General features: G+C 44.5%; 1 long non-coding RNA gene across 8 annotated transcripts in view; it reads left to right on the top strand.

The window, feature by feature from the left end:
* LOC102551724 (uncharacterized) overlaps positions 1 to 18793 on the top strand; it is a 79958-nt gene that overhangs the window by 11454 nt on the left and 49711 nt on the right. For 5 of the 8 annotated variants that reach the window (XR_010059628.1, XR_010059626.1, XR_005496134.2 and 2 more), the window contains exons 2-3: positions 3673 to 3794; positions 7143 to 7259. The exons of 2 other annotated variants lie outside the window; for them this stretch is intronic. This is a non-coding gene — a long non-coding RNA (uncharacterized LOC102551724). Of the gene's footprint in view, positions 1 to 3672; positions 3795 to 7142; positions 7260 to 9519; positions 17524 to 18793 lie in introns of those variants that run through there. One more of the 8 variants, XR_010059631.1, reaches the window with a different exon arrangement.

Here is an 18793-nt window from a genome sequence, read left to right on the forward strand (position 1 = left end):
GAGCCCCGGCCTGCTTCTGCTCTTGCTTTAAATGCTTTAATACTTTGCCTTTGAAATTCAACTCCACTTCAACTGCACACTTTACCTCTTATCTTATCCTGCCTGTGTTTTCTCACTTTCCTAAGGAGATGACTCCTCCCTCAGGAGTCCTTTCATTAGCTACCTTCCACTCATTAGTGATATCTGATCTGTGTTCTTAATAGTCTTCTTTGAATTTTTATTTTTATTAATTTTTAAATTAAAATATAATCACAGCACTTTCCCATTCCCTGCCTCCCTCCGACCCTTCCCATGTGTCCTGTCTTCAACCCGTCCCATGTCTCCTTCCTCATTACGTTTCAAATTGACGGCTTCTGTTGTTGTTGTTGTCGTTGTTGTTGTTATATTATTACCACATATAAATCTATAAACTCAACCTGATGGGTTTGTTTGGTTATTACTTGGATGTATGTGATCCAGGGCTGACCACTTTGTATTGGATAACCAATTATGAGACTCGTCCTTGCCTCTCCCAGGGATAAATTGATAAGGGAGAAATTACAGAGTAGGTAAATCTCTCTTTCTGCCACATGCAGAGCTGGTTCTCATGGCTTCCTAGAGAGCTTGATGGAGCAGTCCCATAGACTGGCCTCCTTGAGCATGACTTCCTAATCAGGGCTCTCTGGGAAGACCTAAGCAAGGGTCCAGTGATAGCTTACCCCTCTCTCAACAGACACTAGTTGCCTGGAGTTCTTTTTCTAGGGTTGGAACCAAAGCAATTTCTCCCTTCTACATGCTCCTGTCTATTGGTAGGGTCATTGCCCAGGTCTTGGTAGGCAGCCGTAATGCCCACCAATGGATATAGCTTCCCTGTCATGTTAGGAGACACATCTCATAGCAGAATTCAGACAGGAACTGTGTTGTTCATGTGCTGTTTAGCTCTGTGTTCTGACCTGTTATGGTTTCTGTAATGGTCTCCATCTGTTCTAGCGATGCTTCCTTGATGAGGGGTGAGAGCTACGCTTACCTGCGGGCATAAGGATAAGTTTTAGAACGCACTTTAGAATTATCCTGATCTATTAAAGCGATAACTAGTAGGTTCTTTTCTGAGATCCGTGATGTCCCTATCCCTGAGTAGTTGATTAGGTTTCTAGTACCAGACAAGATTTCTCTCCTATTGAGAATGCCTTAAGTCTAATTAGATAGCCATTGGTTACTGCCACCCATCACCATTATACATTTAGAGATGTTCTGCCATGCTGGCTGTTGATATAGATGGATAAAACTTTTGGTTATCTCCCCTTGCAGTTTACATAGTATGTTCTGGTACTACAAAAGTGAGATTGCAGGAAGCTTTCCGGTCAGATCCAGCTGAAATCTTCCCAAGTCCTGTGTGCAAAGCGTATAAGTGCTCAGCGTCTTCAGCAATGAGGATTATTATTGTATATTTACTGAAAATTATACAACATTTGTACACATATGTGTCATACTCATGTATGTATACACACACACACGCACACACGCACACATGCACACCCCTAATCTTTAACTGAGTTATACTATTGAGTTGACAATGCTCCCCACATGACAAACCCCCACTGGAATTGGAGGTCACAGTAGCCCAAACGATGACTCCTCAGACATAGGCTATGGCTGCCGTCCTCAGCTACCTCTCAGAGGCTGACGGTAAGTCTCTGTGCTGATGATAGTCTTCATTCATATGCATCTTGTTGGTCGAGCTCTGAAGAGTTCAGGAACTAGGTTAGGGACGCTCAGGAACAGGGTTTAACTTGGTGGCATCGTAGGGCATCGGCTGCTGCGTTCCCCAGCATCTTGGGGTCTGCAGTGAAGGCTTTACCTAGATTCTTCTCTTTGCTTCTCCCCCCCTCCCCCCAGGCCTCAATTTGAGTTCTGCTTATTTTTTTAAAAAAAATTTTCTGTCCCCTGATCCTTCTTTGAAACAAGACTTCAGTAGTCCAGATTGCCCTTGAATTAGGAACGCAGCTGTAGATGACCTTGAACTTTTGAGTCTCCTCTCTCAACATAGGATTACTGACACACATCACCACAGCCAGCTTATTCTGGGGATTGAGTCTGCTGCTTCCTGCTGCCAAGTGAGCACTCTACCAGCTGAGCCACCTCTCTAGTCCTGGCGTGCTGTATTCCTCCTGGTGTGCTGTATTCCTCCTGGTGTGCTGTATTCCAAGTAGTCCTTAACCTCTGATTAGAGGCCGCACAAGTGGTTGCTTCTGAAGCTCTGAGTGAATCCTGGTAGGACCAACCTGCTGAATCGTATCTCTGTTTCATTCAGTGGTGGATGATGGGAATGTCGAAGCATCATTCTCCGGATCACCACAGCTCTGGCTCTTTGCTCAGAGTGCTCTGAGCTGGGTGTGGGGGCGCACACCTCTAGTCAGGACTCAGACTAGGAGGTAGAGGTGGGCAGATCTCTGAGTTTGAGGCCAGCCTGGCTATACAGAGTGAGTTATAGGACAACCAGAGCTATACAAAGAAACTCTGTCTCAAACCAAACTAGCCAAACAAACAAAAAAGACTGTTCTGGAACAAGGAATCTTTGGCAAACACCAGGTCATTGGAGAATGGTTCAATGTCTAGGCATCAGGGCTACCTACATAATCAGCCCAAAGCCTGAAAAGGGGAAGATATGGAGGCCAGAGACAGTGTGGCACGGGTATCAACCAGCCCTTTAGCAAACCTTGGGGTGCAGGAAGCCCTGACAGGGAAGCCTGTGTGGTAGATGCTCATCTTTTAAACTTCCTGCCTGGTTCATGAAGCCAGAGTTCTTTCTAGCTGACTGTATAGTAGGACATTGAACTGATACTTCTTCAAAGGCTGTTAAGCCATTTAAGTCTTGATTACAAATGAAGGTGAACTAGCCAAACTGAAGAAACAATTTAGTGGCTTTGATAAAGACTTCGGGGATAAAACATTACATTAAAACAAAGACTTACTTTATTTTTAAGTAAGAGAGAGAGGGGGGAGGGGAGGGTGCGTGCGTGTGTGTGTGTGTGTGTGTGTGTGTGTGTGTGCGCGCGCGCGCGCGCGAGTGCGCGCGCCCATGTGCACATGCATGTGAGCACAGGTGCTGAGGCCAGGCAGGTCTGGTTTTCTGGAGTTGGAGTTACAGGCTGTTGTGAGTCACTTGATGTGAGTGCTGAGAACTGGACTTTGGTCTTCTGCAAAAGCAGTACACACTAACTGCTGAGCCATCTTCTTCAGCCCTAGGAATAATCTTCCGGATGGTATGTAATCAAATACTTAATGGTGACATAGTGACTGTGTATCCCATTTCTGTGTGGGCTTCATTTTCAGGCATTGTCAGTTCATAGGTTGGTCCTGAGAGCAAATGGTATTTATTCAGCAGAAGAAACCTCTGATCTTCCCTCCCTCCCTCTCTTTCCCACCTTCCTTCTCCTTGCAAAGGACTCAGATATTCATGTCTTCCTGGCCCAGTCATCTGAGCTCATCAGCTCTCCTGGGTCTCAGGTCCACCGTTGTTGGGAGAAATGTTGTCCCTTGGTTGACATCCCTACCAGAACTGTTTGGAAAGGGACAGTGGTAGATCTCTGAGGAAAACCAAACAGTAACAGACGCCCAACCCACTCTGTAAATGCCTTCACACTTTATCTACTCTATAGAAATTTGTTAGTAATGACGGTGAAATGCTTCCAGGAGAGAGGCTTGGCTCTGAAGAAGGGGCTGCTTGGCCTCTGACGGCAACAGGAGGGCACTAAAGGCATTCACGGGAGTGTCCAAGAATCCCCAAGAGGCTGAAGTGAAAGGTGTTGCTAACAGTGAGTACCCAACTTTTCCTATTCTGTGTGTCCATGTCTGACACTGTGGGCACACAATTTTTGTGGAACCAAATGACTCTATAAAAACAGCACATTTTCCAGCAGTTTCTTCTTGTTGGGGAGTGACAGGCCACACTTTCTGGTTTTGATGAATCATCGACAGATAGCAGGAGGAGGCTTCCTTGCTAGATGAGTTTCACAGCCTCAAACTGTGTATCGTAATTAGCAGTGCAGACCTCTAGAGAGGAATCTCTTGGTCTGGAGACAATATTGTGTAGATCCAGTAAAGGACTCTCATCTTCATTGTTTCCCTATGAGCTGGTGTCTGAGTTAGCTGGGTGTTGCTTTTCAGAACCCAGTTCTGTGTGTGTGTTGTGTGGTATCTAAGTGTATGATGTGTGTATGTGAGTGTGTGTACATGTGAGCTAAGTGTGCGTGTGGAGGTCAGAGGACAACCTCAGGAGTCAGTGCTCACCTCTCCACCTTGTTTAAGGTCTCACGATGTTCACTGCTGAGTATGACAGGCTGGCTGGCCCATAGGCTTCCATATTCTCCTGTCTGTCTCCCATCTTCCTGAATTGAAGATTGGTGCCCAATTGTGTCAGACTTTATGCCGTTTCCCAGGATCTGAACTAACGCTTGAATGACAATAGTTTTTTCCATTAGTTATCATCCCACTCCAATTTTTCCCTCCCTCCCCACCCCCTCTCCCTCTCTCCCTTTCTTTCCTGAGACAAGGCTTCTCTGTAACCCTGGCTGTTCCGGACTCACTTTGTAGACCAGGCTGGCCTTGACCTTACAGATATCTGCCTGTGTCTGCCTCCTAAATGCATTAATTATGATTAATGGCATACACCACCACACCCAGTCAATTTTTCTTTTTCAGTAAGCTATCCACCCCTTTCTAAGACAAGGTCTTTGTCTGTCTGACCTCCATCTTGCTGCGTAACTCAGGTTCACCTTGGCCTTTCAGTGATCTGCCTCTGCACTGCCGGGTGCTGGAATTACGGTGTACCCCATAGAACTCTAGTGTCCTCTCTCATTTTTGGTCACAGATCCTAATAATCCCATGAAGTAGATGCCATTATGGTGTGTACCATTTCCATGGGCAGAAGATGAAAATGAGTATTTGCGGTACGGAGCCTGTTTTCCTCTAAGGGAAGCCCAGCTCTCTGATAGTCAGAACCTTGCTAGATTGGAATTCACAACCAAGCCCTAATGAGCGACATTCCCTGCCCATGCTCCAGGGGCCGGAGAGAGTGGGGCACGAGCAGGTGTTTGCACAGAAGTATTTTAGACATGTTGAAAGTTGGATTGTGTGTGCATGTGCATTCAGGTACGTGTGTGTGTGTGTGTGTGTGTGTGTGTGTGTGTATGTGCACATGTTCATGAATGTATATATGTGGAGACCAGAAAATAGCTTTGGGTATCATTCCTCAGGGGTCACCAATCTAGGTTTTTTGAGATTTTGTCTTTCATTGGGCAGAAACTCACCAAGTAAGCTGGCTGGCCTGGCTGGCCAGAGACCAGTCTGTTTCTGCTTTATTGACTAACATCTCCCTAGATCTACATATGTGATCCTTGTGGGAAGCTCTGCAGTGGATATTAGCCAAAAGGAAGCTCGAAATACCCACGATAAAACTCACAGATCGTATGAAGCCAAAGGAGAAAGAAGATCACACCAAAGTGTGGATGCTGCAGTCTTACTCAGAAGGGGGAAGAAAATAATCTCCAAGAAGTAGAGGGAGAGAGGAGGAGGAGGAAAAAATGGGGGCCAGTTCAGGTATGGGAGGAGGTGGAGAAAAGTACAGAGGGGTCAGGAATTTGAGAGTAGTTGTGGGGGAGGGACAACCGAGGTTAGCCACTAGAAAGTCCCAGATGCCTGCAACCCAAGAGGTTCCCAGGACCCAACAGAGAGAACGTTAGCTGAAATAGCCAACGAAGGGAGATAGACCCTGTAGAGACTAAATCCAATGGATAGGCGCAGCCCTTGGTTGAGGGATGGGGCCACCCACCCCAAAATATTAATCCAGAACTCCCCCTGTCAAAAGGAAATGCAGATACAAAGAGTGGAGCAGAGAGACTGAAGGGAAAGGTCCACCTAGGGACTGCCCCACCTAGGGATCCATCCCATCTTCAGATACCAAACCCAGACACTATTGCTGATGCCAAGAAGAGCTCCTGGCAGAAGCCCAGTATAGCTGTCCTCTGAGAGGCTCCTCCAGAGCCAGACCAGTACAGATGCAGACGTACACAGTCAAACATCAGACTGAGCACAGGGACGCCAATGGAGGAGTTAGAGAAAAGACTGAAGGACCTGAAGGGATTTGCAACCCCATAGGAAGAACAACAACATCAACCAACCAGATCTCCCAAATCTCTCAGGGACTAAACCACCAACCAAAGAGTACACAGCTGGATGTGTAACAGAGAATTGATTTATCTGGCATCACTAGAAGGGGATCCTTTGGTCCTGTGGAGGCTTGATGACCTAGGGTAGGGGAATGCTAGGGTGCTGAGGCAGGAATGGGTGGGCGGGTGGGGGAGCATAGTGGCAGGGGGAAGGGGAAGGGGATGGGGTTTGTGGAGGGGGAACTGGAAAGGGGAAAAACATTCAAAATGTAAATAAAATAACCAATAAAATGAAAAATAAATTTAAAAAATAGAAGGGGGGAAGAGGAAAAGGGAGGAAGGGAGGAAAGGAGAGAGGGGGGCTTATATTGATTTGTGTGTAACTGGATCAGGTTCTAGGCTCACCTTATCCCTTAGTAATAAATGGCCCTGCAGGAGCGACTGGAGGATTTATGGCTCTCTGCATGGAAACACCAGATCCCCTCTGGGCCAGGATGTGTGTGGGGAATAGGGCAGTAAGGAGTTTATCCCTCTGGAAGTATGACAGATACATGACACAGCTTGGGACTCTTTGGCAGGTCCAGGTCCGGGGTGGTCTCCCTTGAAAGGATTGGTCATGTGGTGCCAGTTTGGCGGTCACAGTCAATGGCTGTCTGCTCAAGTTTTACTGTCACTGAAGATCAAGTAGGCAGTCACCATTTCTTTTTTTGAGAGGGGAAAAGTTGCTCTGAACTCTTTCCTTTTGTATTTAATTTGAGACAGAAAGTTTGGAGAACTAACCTGTGTAAAAGAATGTCAAGAATTGCAGGGAAGCAGGAGTCCTATACTGTATGATGCTATGTACCTCTCATCCAGCTAGCGCGAGTCTGAGGCCAGCCTGGGCTGCGGGAGACAGCCTCAAAAATAAACAAAGCTGTATGGGAAAGTGGCTAGGGTCAGGGAGAGAGAGGTGCAGATGAGGGGAACAACCTCCCCTGCTTCCGAACCTCTCCACAGGGCTGCCCACTTCACCTCCCTGCCTTGGAGATGCTGGGTCTTCCAAAGCAGGGGCTGCAGTTTGATAGCGTCTACAGCAGCAGCTGTCGAGAGGACGAGAGGACGCCTCAGAGTCAGGTGAGCTGCTGTCTTGTGTGCCTGGCTTTCCTAACTTAGGCCCATCCAGATCGTACAGTATGCCAGTGTTTCCCTCTTTCTTGGCAGAACAGTCTTCCTTAACATGCTGTGCTTGTCCACAAAACAAGATGCTTGTTTCCTTTCCTCTTTGGAAAGAAAACTATTATACTTACTGCTCCTGCGGATGTTAGTATGCACCTTTCTGTATAAATACTCTTTCTTCTTTGGACACTGTCCTAGGTGTGGGAGTCTGGATCATATGGTAATGATGTCTAACCTTGTGCAGGACAGCTCAACTCTTTTCTTCATCATTTGTCCTTAGTTAAAAATGGAAACTACTGACTTTAGCATGTAGGAAATGCTAGATCTCTTACGCAGGCCTCTCACCACACAGTCCTTGTTCTCTTACATCGTAGTCAATAGTACCTGGAGATTTGACACTGAAACCGGAGAGAACAGAGCCTCTCCGTTGCCTGTGCAGGACTGTTGAGTGAGTAGGACACTGGTCCAAGAGGCCTTAGGAAGACCTCACAATGAGCAAGCCCTCTCCCAACAAAGATAACCCTTGACCTCCAAGCAGATCACGTCCTTTTCTAAAGATTCTGTTTTAGATTATGTGTCTGTTGGGGGCAGGGGAGGGATGTGCACACAGGTACCACGGAGTCCGGAAGGAGGTACCAGGTCCTTTGGAGCTGGAGTTACAGGCTACTGTGAGCCTTCTGATACGGGTACTGGTAACTAAACTGAGATCAGTATGTGCTCTTAACAGCTGAGCCATCTCTTCTGCCTTAAGGACTAGATCTTAGACATGTCTGTTCTCCTCGTCCCTAGTGCCTGACAGTGACCCTTTAGGACTTGATTGATGAGTAAATTGATAAAGGAATGAGAGTGAAAATCCATTACAAGGAAATGTGCTAGTGGGTGTTCAATAATTAGTGGAGGATGATGGGAGAAATGAAGGAGGAGGAGGAGGGGGAGGAGGGGGAGGAGGAGGGGGGAAAAGCAGGGAGAGGGAGAGGAGCAGGGGGAGGAGGAGGTGGAGGAGGAGGGGGAGGAGGAGGTGGAGGAGGAGGGGGAGGAGGAGGAGGGGGAGGGGGAGGGGGAGGGGGGAGGACTCACTGTCAGCCAGGCAGGTAGGCAGGCATGGGAGCATGCCTGTAATCCTAGAACCCAGAAGACTAGGGCAGGTTCTTCTGGGAAGAACCACTTTCAAAAACTCCATACACAAAAAAAGATTAAAACTGCAGGAAAAACACTCTTCTTCTAAAGAGTTCCCAACAGGGATATTTTCCTTGGCATTTGCAAGCTGCTGTGTAAGAGCACACACAGGGAACACATGCGCTGCCGTTTCTTCCGCTTTGGAATGAGTTGGTCTGTGCTCAGGGTGCTGCTTGTCTCTGTGGGAGAGGAACATGCTTCCCCTTTCATTTCTTGTGCAATAATCACTTGGTGTTTTCCTGTCTGTCATCCCTGGGAGCCTAGTAGTGGGATAGCCCAAGCCTGTCTGTCCTGTCCGAAGGCTCTGCCTGCTGCCTTCTGCTCTGGTATCCTGGCCCGTGCTGAGGTGCCGTTCTGGACATGCCAGGGACAGCCCGGCACGCAAGGAGATAAGACAGTTCTCTAACACAAATTGAATGATCCCAGCCTCAAGTCCCAATCAAAGAGATTTACTGTGGTTTTAAAAAGACATGAATGTTGACTCGTGAAAAGACACATGGAGGCTGCATGGAGCAGAGAGCCTGGAAGAAACACTAACCGAATGTGGCACAAGCATCTCTCGTCCTAATCAGCCGTGAACACTGAGACGAGCCCATGCTCTTCAGCTCGATGGCCCCCTTGAAGAACAATGCAAGTTTTCATAAAATATATATGGTGCACAAAAGTGCTATGAAGAACCTTAGCAAATTCTCCTTTCCTGAATGGGACAATTTTCATTGCTCTTTCCATAGAGATCAAACAAAGTGTGGACTCGCTGAATCAGGCAGGAAAGCTCCGTGGAGGTGGCGTGTGGGGAGTAGAGGGTCTTGTATTGTTGCAGATGGTCTCTCTGCACGGACGAGCCTCAAGATCCTGCCTCCTCAGTGTTTTCCTGCAAAGGGGGGGCTCACTCTCCCTGAGACACACAGCACGGTGTGGTGTGGCCAGGTACCTTGTTGCTAGTGGTCTGGAGCGCTAGACAGATAGATGTTCAGGGCTCTTCTTGGGAAGCCAAAGGGGTGTGATGTAAGCCCTCTGGGGTGATTCTATTTTATGGAAGAGAGAACTTGGGGCTGACGGTGAAACAAATCTTTTCTGCTCAAGAAGATGGGCATTCACTCACCAAAGCAGAGTGTGGGATCAGTCGGAGTGGCAGTCCAGCAGGGACAGTGACAAATGTCCTTTTGCTTGTTTCTGTATCAAATGAGAATACGTGAGTTCCTGTATGTGAATTTGGTTGGTTGGTCAGAGGGCAACCTTGGATGTCATTCCTCAAGAGCTATTTTTTTTGAAGTAGGAACTTGGGGTTTATTGAGTAGGCTAGGTAGGTCAGGGAGGAAACAGAACATTCTTCTGTCTCTGCTAGTGCTGCGATGTAATTGCTAGCACACCATCAACAGGCACCGATGTTTAAAAGAAGTTTTACTTAGGTTTTTACACGGGGACTGAGGATCAAATTCAGGCTCTTGTGTTTGTACAGCAAATATTTTATTGACTGAGTCATTTGTCCAACTCTTCCTTCTGGCCCACTTGAGGCAGGGTCTGATGTAGCCCAGGTTGGCCTCAAACTCCTACACAACCAAGGATAGCCTTCGGTTTCTGATCCTCCTGATTCTACCTCTCTAGTGCTAAGATCACCAGTGTTGGCTACCACAATTGATTTGCTGGGGGATAAAACTCAGGACTCTCTGAATGCTGGTTTAGCATTATGACAACTGAGCCTGGTATGCACCCCTGGGAAACTCTACTGTGACTTTGTAGAAGGTCTTTGTTGACCTTGGATAAGTCAGTTCATCTTGATGTTTCTACTGTGATTCTTTCTCCAGAGTATGAGCCTCAAACTAGTCAGTCTCCCATGCTGTCTCCTGTCAATCAGCTCTCCAGTGGCATCGTGGGACAGGAGGAGGAGCTAGGAAGAGGGATTTCTAAACTTCCTTCAAAACAGTTTTGTTCTATATATTGTCATTTACTCAAAGATATGATGTCCCTAAAGTGAAGTTTTTACTTGTACAACCACTGGGCTTTATAGTTTTTGTTTTTAAATTAATTAGTTAGTTAATTAATTAATTATTTTCCAGTATTAGAGGTTGAACACAGGAGCTTGCACATGCTGGGAAAGCGCTTTGCCACTGAATTATTTCTCTAGCCTTTAACAGATATTTTCTTTTGAGACAAGGCTTTGCCAAAGTGGTCCAGACAGGATTTGAAAATGTTTTCTTTCTACCCCAGTTTCCCAAGTGGATGGGCCTGCAGTCAGACCCATTGATGGATGGATAGATGGATGGATTAATTAAGACAAGGTCTCACATGTTCATATGCAATCGTACTGGGTTTATAGAACACATGCTAGGCAGATATTCTGCCAACTAGTCCATACTCCATGAATCTGTCTGTGTGCCACAGTCTGACCTTGAGCCCTAGATCCTTCTGCCTCTGTTCCTTGGGGTTATGTACATGTACTTTCCTCTAGATTGCCTTCCCATGTTCAGAGTTATGTCCCAAAGCCTCTTGTAGTCCCCTACTCTCTGCCTTCTTCTCTTTGTTCTGGGATAAGTGAGACTCTTGCCTGACTCTGAACCCTGCCATGGGGAGAGTCAAAGCCTGCCAACTTTGTTAGGAGTTGCTCGAAGTCATCATTCTTGCAGGGTTTCCTAAAAGAAGAGATTCTCTCCCAAACAGATCTCTGCTTGTGTAGAGTATGTTGCCTGACTCTTGAAGTTTTGCTTAGGAAGGTGGAAGGGGTGTGTGTGTGTGTGTGTGTGTGTGTGTGTGTGTGTGTGTATGTGTGTGTATATGTGTGTGTGTGAGAAGGGGGGGGATCCACACCCTGGAGCTGGTTGTTTGGAAGCTATGCTAATGAAGTGACCATCTGCATAGATAATTATAAGTGGTCTCTCCTGACTGCTCTCCGTGTGCTGACACAGACTGAGAGGAGGTGCCCCTTTGTGACTGCTGCAGCCTGGGGTGGAGAGGCCAGAGAGGAGATCATGTGTCCCCCTTCACTCCGAGGCACACAACCTGCTGTGTGGACAGGTGCTGGCAGCGTGGTGTCCATGGGCAATGCAGGCTGCGTGCCCTGCAAGCTGACATCTCTATCTCTGTCTGTCTGCATTTAAAACTGACACGACATAAGGAATGTCACTTTCTATTACTCCATGGTCACATGTGTGTCCCTGTCGCAGTAAAAGTCCAGTGAACAAATGTCATGGTCACAGCTGTCCTCTTACCCCAGCTTGATGGGACGAACCACTGCAGTGGGGTTGAAGTGACAGCTACCCACGCTGGCTTTGTCTTTTAGTTGTGGTCGCCATCCGGTGTTTTCTGGAATGGGAGAATGGTTGTTCTTAGTGTTTGATACTTTTGGCCAAGTTCGACCTCACCTTTGCTGAATATGGTTGTTGCCTTTGTTAAATGCAGTTGACATTTAGATCTGATATTCATAGACTTTGGTGCATGACAAATTTTATATGTTGATTTTCAAAATAGATGGTGTTGCTTCAGCAGCCATATGTTAGATCGGCGTGGGTGTAACTTGGGTCTGTACATGCCCCTTAATCTTCACTCTGGGAATATCCTGGTTTTGACTCTGGCTCCTTGCCAATTCTTTATCCTCTGGCACTCTTACCTGCTCTGAGAGAATCTCTGGCCAGGCAACTTCAGGTCCCAGCGGGCAGGTATTAGAAAACCCCTGGCTGGGTAGACAAGTACTTCTGGTGTAACTCTGTGTAATAGAAAACCGCCTTAGGTTTGCTGAGAGAAACTAAAATCTTCGGAGGAGGAGCCAGTGTTTTACAACTAAGAGATGATGACCATACATATAGACACATACATTGGAGAGATTTCCAATTGTTTTAAAGCAGATTTTAGGCCACTGCAGGGAAGGGTGTCTGTATGTAATAGACCTGAGTTTATTTGTCTTTTAGATAAAGCATATTTAATGTTTAAAAGGAGTATCAAGTAGACATAAAGGTCTTGCCTTATTAGTTTTTTAGGCATTTTATAATTCATCAGTGAATTTGAATAAACTTTCTTTGGTTCTGTTTGATATTCTCTTAAAATTAAAAGGTATTATTTTATGTGTTTGGATGATTTGCATGCAGTGCCTACAGATGCTAGAAATAGATGGTAGATCTCCTGGAACTGGAGTTACAGATGGTTGTTAGCAATCTTGTGAGTGCTGGGAACTGAACCCAGGTCCTTTGGAAGAGCAGGAGTCACTCTCAACCACAGAGTCCTAGCCTTGATAATTCTTTTCTTAAAAAACAGAAAATAGGGAAGAAAGCTATTGCCTATCACCTACCTGCCATCTTTTGACCTGTGACTTCTTTATCACTTATCATTCATTCCCCAGAGTGCATCATTAGTAGAAGTTTTCTCTCTGGGTAAATCCACATCGCTTTCTGGGAGAACACGTGTCTATGCAGAGAAGAATACTTCATTAAAGAAAAGTACTAAATTCTCAATGAGCTGATTTGTGTTTACTTTGAACTCAGTCTAAAGAACACATTGACTGTGTGCATGTGTGTATGTGTGTATATGTGTGTATGTGTGTGAGCATGTGCATGTGTGTACATGTGTGTATTTGTGTGTATGTGTGTATATGTGTGTATGTGTGTGAGCATGTGCATGTGTGTACATGTGTGTGTATGTGTGTGTATGTGTGTGTATATGTGTGTGAGAGTGTGTGTATGTGTGTACATGTATGTGTATGTATGTGCATGTGTATATATGTGTATGTATATGTGTATGTATGTGTGTGTATGTATGTGCATGTCTATGTGTGTGTATGTATATGTGTATATATGTGTGTGTGTGTGTGTGTGTGTCTGTGTGTGTGTGTATGTGCATGCACACTGTGCATAGTACTCATGGTCTCCTGTATGCTAGACAAGCTCTGTACCACTGAACTCTGCATATGCCCCTCACAGAGGCATTTGTTTGCTTTCTATGTCTCCTTACACTGTTATTATTTGGGTCTTCCAATAAAACTGGAGGATAAATTCATTGTAATTTTTAGATTAGGAATGTAGCTCTGGAGGATAAAAGAAGGTAGATTAAATGAGACAGTGTTTTGCTATTCCAGGCATTTAGAAAAAAATAGAAAATTAGTGTCAACATTGTATTATTTGCTTCTTAAATATTTTGGAAGAAGTCATATGGATTCTTTTTGTAATGTTTTCAAATTTTACCTCTTTTTAGAAAAACTCTTTTAAAATATTTACTTAATTTTAATGTTATGGTGGAGCTACATCAATTTCTCTCTTCCTTCACCTTCTTCCAAACCCTCCCATAACCTCCTTGCTTTCCTTCAAATTCATGGTCTTTTCTTTAATTGTTCCTATATACATATATCTGTGTATATATAAATATATGGATATATGTCCATATCTCTCTATATCATCTATCTCTCTTTCTTCCTTCCTTCCTTTCTTCCTTCCTTCCTTTCTTTCTTCCTTTCTTTCTTTCTATCATCTATCTATCTATTTATCTATCATCTATCTATCATCTATCATCTATTTATCATCTATTTATCTATCTATCATCTATCTATCATCTATCATCTATCTTTCTGTCTGTCATCTATATCTATAAATACATAAGCACAGCCTCCTCCGTCTGTACGATGTTATTTGTACGTGTGTTTTCAGGGCTGACCACTTGTTATGGGATAACCCATTGGGGTGCTCTTCTCTCAGTTTCCTGTAACCGTCTGTGAGGTGTGGAAGCTTCGTGGTCTGCCTCCCACCTACTTTCGCATGTCCATTGCTGCTGTCCTTGTTCAGCTCATGGTTAGGTGATTCTTTTAGTGACACTTTATGTGTTTAGCTTCTGACGTTGTTGGAAGTCACAACCTCCATGAGTTTCTGGCTCCCACTATCCTTCTGCCCCCCTTCCACAACAATCCTCCAGCCTGAGATGTTTGTCAGCACTAGGCTCCTTGTACTTGGTTAAGTCTTCTCTAATAGCCACCATCTTTGCAAACAAAAGCCCCTTAAGAAGTTTTGTTCATGTGAAGATTTTATACCGTAGGCTAAGTTTTTACTTTTTGTATATAGGGTAGTTTGGGTTATACACTTCTCTTCAATGGCTTTTAGTAGTTTAATATTTTAAGAGTCTCTTCAATGCTAATAGTTTTTTGTTCCACTTAAATTATAAATTTATTAGCATCAACTTCATAATATTTATACTCTTTGTGGTAGCTGTAAGAACTGTAGTGATGTCCTACAGAAAATACTTAAAATCCCATCATGGTGCTTCCTCCCTGCCTTAGACCATTTATGTTCCTGGAAGAAAGACACGCACAGCCTTTATATTTTTAATTATGCCTTAGGCAGCACAATAGCAGGGCAGCTGCTGACCCTCCAGGCTGTTAGAATCTATCTTCCTATCGATAACCCCGTCACCGCTTACCGTGTTTCATCTGGGCCGCTCTTGGCTCCAATTAGGCAGCCCTCACAGCCATGTTGTCTTGGCCCTTGGCCGATGGCAGCTCTCCTCCTCTCTCCTTCCTTTCTTCATGGTTCTCTCTCCCAAAGGTTTCGAAACCTCAACTCCACCTATTTCTCTTCTGCCCAGCTATTGGCTGTGGCAGAGTCCCAGGGGTTACATGTAGACATGGGGGCCCACACATTACAGTAAAAGACACTCACCAGTGCCCTATGTCCTATAATGGTGACAGTAACTTGTGCCTTCTCCCCTTCATTTCTCATCCGTCTGCTAGAGTTTGCCAGTTTGGTTGATACTTACTTTTGCTTTCTGCTTTTCATTTCATTAATTTCTGTATGTACACAACACACAGTGCTGTAGTACCTGACTGGGTGATTGCTGTAGGTGCGCACAAAAGAATGTACGTTCTGCTAGCACGGAGTGCAATATTTTATGACTGCCAATCAAGTTAAGGTTCGTAGTAAGTGCTGTTCAAAGATTCTGCAACTACATTTTCTGCCCATCAATGACTGAGGAGACTGTTGAACTGTCCTGCTGTCCTGTGGATTTGTCCATTTTTTTTCCTTTAATTTCATCAATCTGATATATATTTTGAAGTTCTATTTTCAGTATATAAATTTGAAATTGTTGTATCCTCTTGATACATTGACTCCTTCATAATAAGATGTCTCTCAAGAGATATTCTATGTCCTAAAATCTGCCTTGTCTGATCAAGAAATTCTTTTTTGATATTTTTATAAGCATAATATTCCAGCTCTTTACTTATCAATATATACTTAATGTAAGGTTTTTGTAGACAGCATATATTTGGATCTCTCTATTTTTTTCAATCTAGCCTGAGACTCTGATGACTGAACTTCTTACGAAGTGTTTTAAGTATGTATTAATATATTCTGTGTAGTTATCTGTCTGATGAGTTTAAACCTTTCCTTGGCTACTCGCTTTGTTCTTTACTGCTTTTGTCTTCTGTTTTGTCTACTTTTAGACTTATTTGCTTTCATGGCTCCCCTTTATCCTTACTCTTTGCTCATTCCTTGCACATTCCTGTTTTATTGCTATTCCTCGTTGCTTTAAACATCCTTTTTGCTAGTCTCAGAATCCCTGTTACTTCTTTGTTTCTGTTGATTGTTTTTCCAACCATTATAGAACACATTTCTCACAGAACACAAAGTTCCTTTGAGACCTCGTTTGTTCAGATCGAATATTTTTAAGGGAATATTTATTATATAGTTCCTTGCTATATTCTTTTGTTTAAAAAAAACCCAAATCACAAAAATTTATTTTTGCCAAGTGTGCTGGTGAGTTTCATGACAGACAGAGCCATATAGTGAAACATTTTTACTCAAACAAACACAAAGTATTCGTTTTATTTTTAATTATGTATCTTGTGGGGTTTGTGAAGATGAGTGCAGTTGCTCTTGGAGACCAGAGATTGGAGTCCTAGTCTTACAGGTGGAGGTACAGGTGGTTATGGGGACAGAATTTGGGTTCTCTGTGAGAAGAGTACATGCTCTTGACTGTTGAGTCGTCTTTCTTAGTCCCTGGATTTTGTTGTGTTTTTAAAAATGTCATCTGATTTTTATTCTGGTCCGTGGCTTATTTAAATCTGTGGGGTTTTGTTGGCGTTAGTGGGTTTGTTGTTATTTCCAATGCTAAAGACTGAACCAGAACCATTCTTCTGTTAGGCAGGCTCTCTACCACTTAGCTGTGCCTCCGTCCCCGTAGTGGCCCATTTTGATGTCCTTTTAAGGTGTGTTAGGAATGATCAAAGCCAACCTTTAGTGAATCTCTAGCTTGATCTCATCTTTATGACAGTAACTATATACATCCCACCCACCATCTTGTGCTACAGAGTCTTTCTGCTTTGTATGGTAGCACAGATGTCCTGTATCCTATTGGAACTTTTAAAATCAAAAAGAAATTTTTGTTACACGTGCAGTTCAGGACTTCCCCACAAAGACCTGGAATTACCCCTGTGGCACCGGCCCTCTGCTGTGTCTGTGTCAGCCTTCTTGACTTCTTAGAATTCTGACCGAGTGCCCTGACAGTCCTTGTGGATTCTCCTTTCCGGCACAGAGGTCTGAAAACCACCCCATCCGTTGTCAGTCCCATCCTCTGTGTATTCACCGCCCACAAGACCTTTGGTTCAGAGCAATTGATACTTTGTTTTGGTTGCTTCTGAAGACAGGAGGATAGACCAAGTCTCTGCTAGTCCACCGTGAGCAGAAATCCTGTCTCATCTGCTATTCTGTCTTTAAAACAGCGTTTTAGTGGGAAAATAGCCAGCCCAAAGGAAACTTAAAAGAATTTTACTGTGTGTTTGTGTGCAAGTGTGTGAGGACACTGGGGATCATTCTTCAGGCCCTGTCCATGTCCACTTCCTTTTCGATTTTGTTGTGTTTTGTTTTTGTTTGTTTGTTTAGTTACTCACTGGCCTTGGATCTGCCAAATAGGATAGGATTGGCTGGCCATCGAGCCTTAGGAATTTACCTGTCTCTGCCTCCCTACCCCAGGGCTGGGCTCACAATAGCCTAAACACTGTTCTGCCTGTGGATTCTGCAGATTGAACTCAGATAAGGGAAGCGCTGTCCTGATCGAGTTACCTACTTAGTCCCGAAAGGTAATTTAAATATTATTTTTTTAAAGATAATAGTTGGGTTTTGTTTGTTCTGTTTTTAAATCTTTCTCCGCTTCTGAACAGAGCCTTCATTGTAAGTCACTTGCCTTCTAGAACCTCAGGACATTTTGAACCTGGTTATATTGACAAGCTGACTGCAAATAAGAAAGCTGGGTGGGGTTTATTTGCACACTGACCTCCTCACGGGCCATGTGCCTTGGTGAACAACCCACAGCGCAGTGTAGGTGGACGCTCCTGGCGACCTTCAGAGATGGCCAGGCTCTTGGATTTGAGCAGACATTTGGCTAGACACTGCTTAGCTCTAAGAAGAGTAAGGGTGAGCACTGTCTTCCTAAGGACCCTCTCTGAGGACCCATCTGTGGAGCTATTGTTTCAACACTTGAGTGACAAGCAACACTGTTAGTATCAAAGAGGTCCAGGAAATGAACTTCTCCTAGGCAGACATCAAAGAGCCCCTAAAGGCAAAGGGAAGTGCAGATGTCCCCGAGAGCGGGACAAGTCGAAGCATCCAGCTACAAACATCTGAGGAAAATCTCGTGTTTTCTATTAAGAGCCATGAGGAGACTCACCAGTTTAACCCTGTGTGCTGCATATTTTAAAATGATGTGCACTTCGTATTCAGTGGCCCACTGTACCATGATTCTCTGCTTATTCCTCTACCACTACGCAATTAATTCATTTTGAGAGAGCTAGGGTCTTACCACACTGCCGAGGCTGACTCTGTCTCCTGAGTATTTGGGACTCTAGGTACCTGTCACCAGATTCAGCCTTGGCATAATTTTAAAACATCATTGTGTGTGTGTGTGTGTGTGTGTGTGTGTGTGTGTGTGTGTGTGTGTGTCTCGGAATGCATGTATATGAAGCATGTACTTGTATCAGGTGCCAGTGGAGACCACAGAGGGTGTCAGTGATTGTGGGGCTGGCACTGAGCTTGTTTTTTTTTTTTTTTTTTTTTTTTTTTTAATGTTTGCTTCCATTCCCACAACAGTAGAACAATAGAGTTAGAGCTTACAGCTTGAAGAGGCAGAAAAGTTTCTAAAGGAGACTCCTCTCAGCTGTCAGGCTCCTGAAACAATAGATCCACAGAGTTGCAATTTTTCTAAGAATCTTATGCTAGGGGAAAGAAAAAATGGAAGCTTTGGGTCCAGCTGAAGGAGAGCCCTGTCTCCCAGGAAGACGCTGCACATAGTTCTGACAATTTATCATATCGTGTCCCACTGACTGGATCAGAGACAATGAAAGGTGGAGGGTG

The sequence above is a fragment of the Rattus norvegicus genome, chromosome 18 (assembly GCF_036323735.1).
Source record: "Rattus norvegicus strain BN/NHsdMcwi chromosome 18, GRCr8, whole genome shotgun sequence".
Lineage (NCBI taxonomy): Eukaryota > Metazoa > Chordata > Mammalia > Rodentia > Muridae > Rattus > Rattus norvegicus.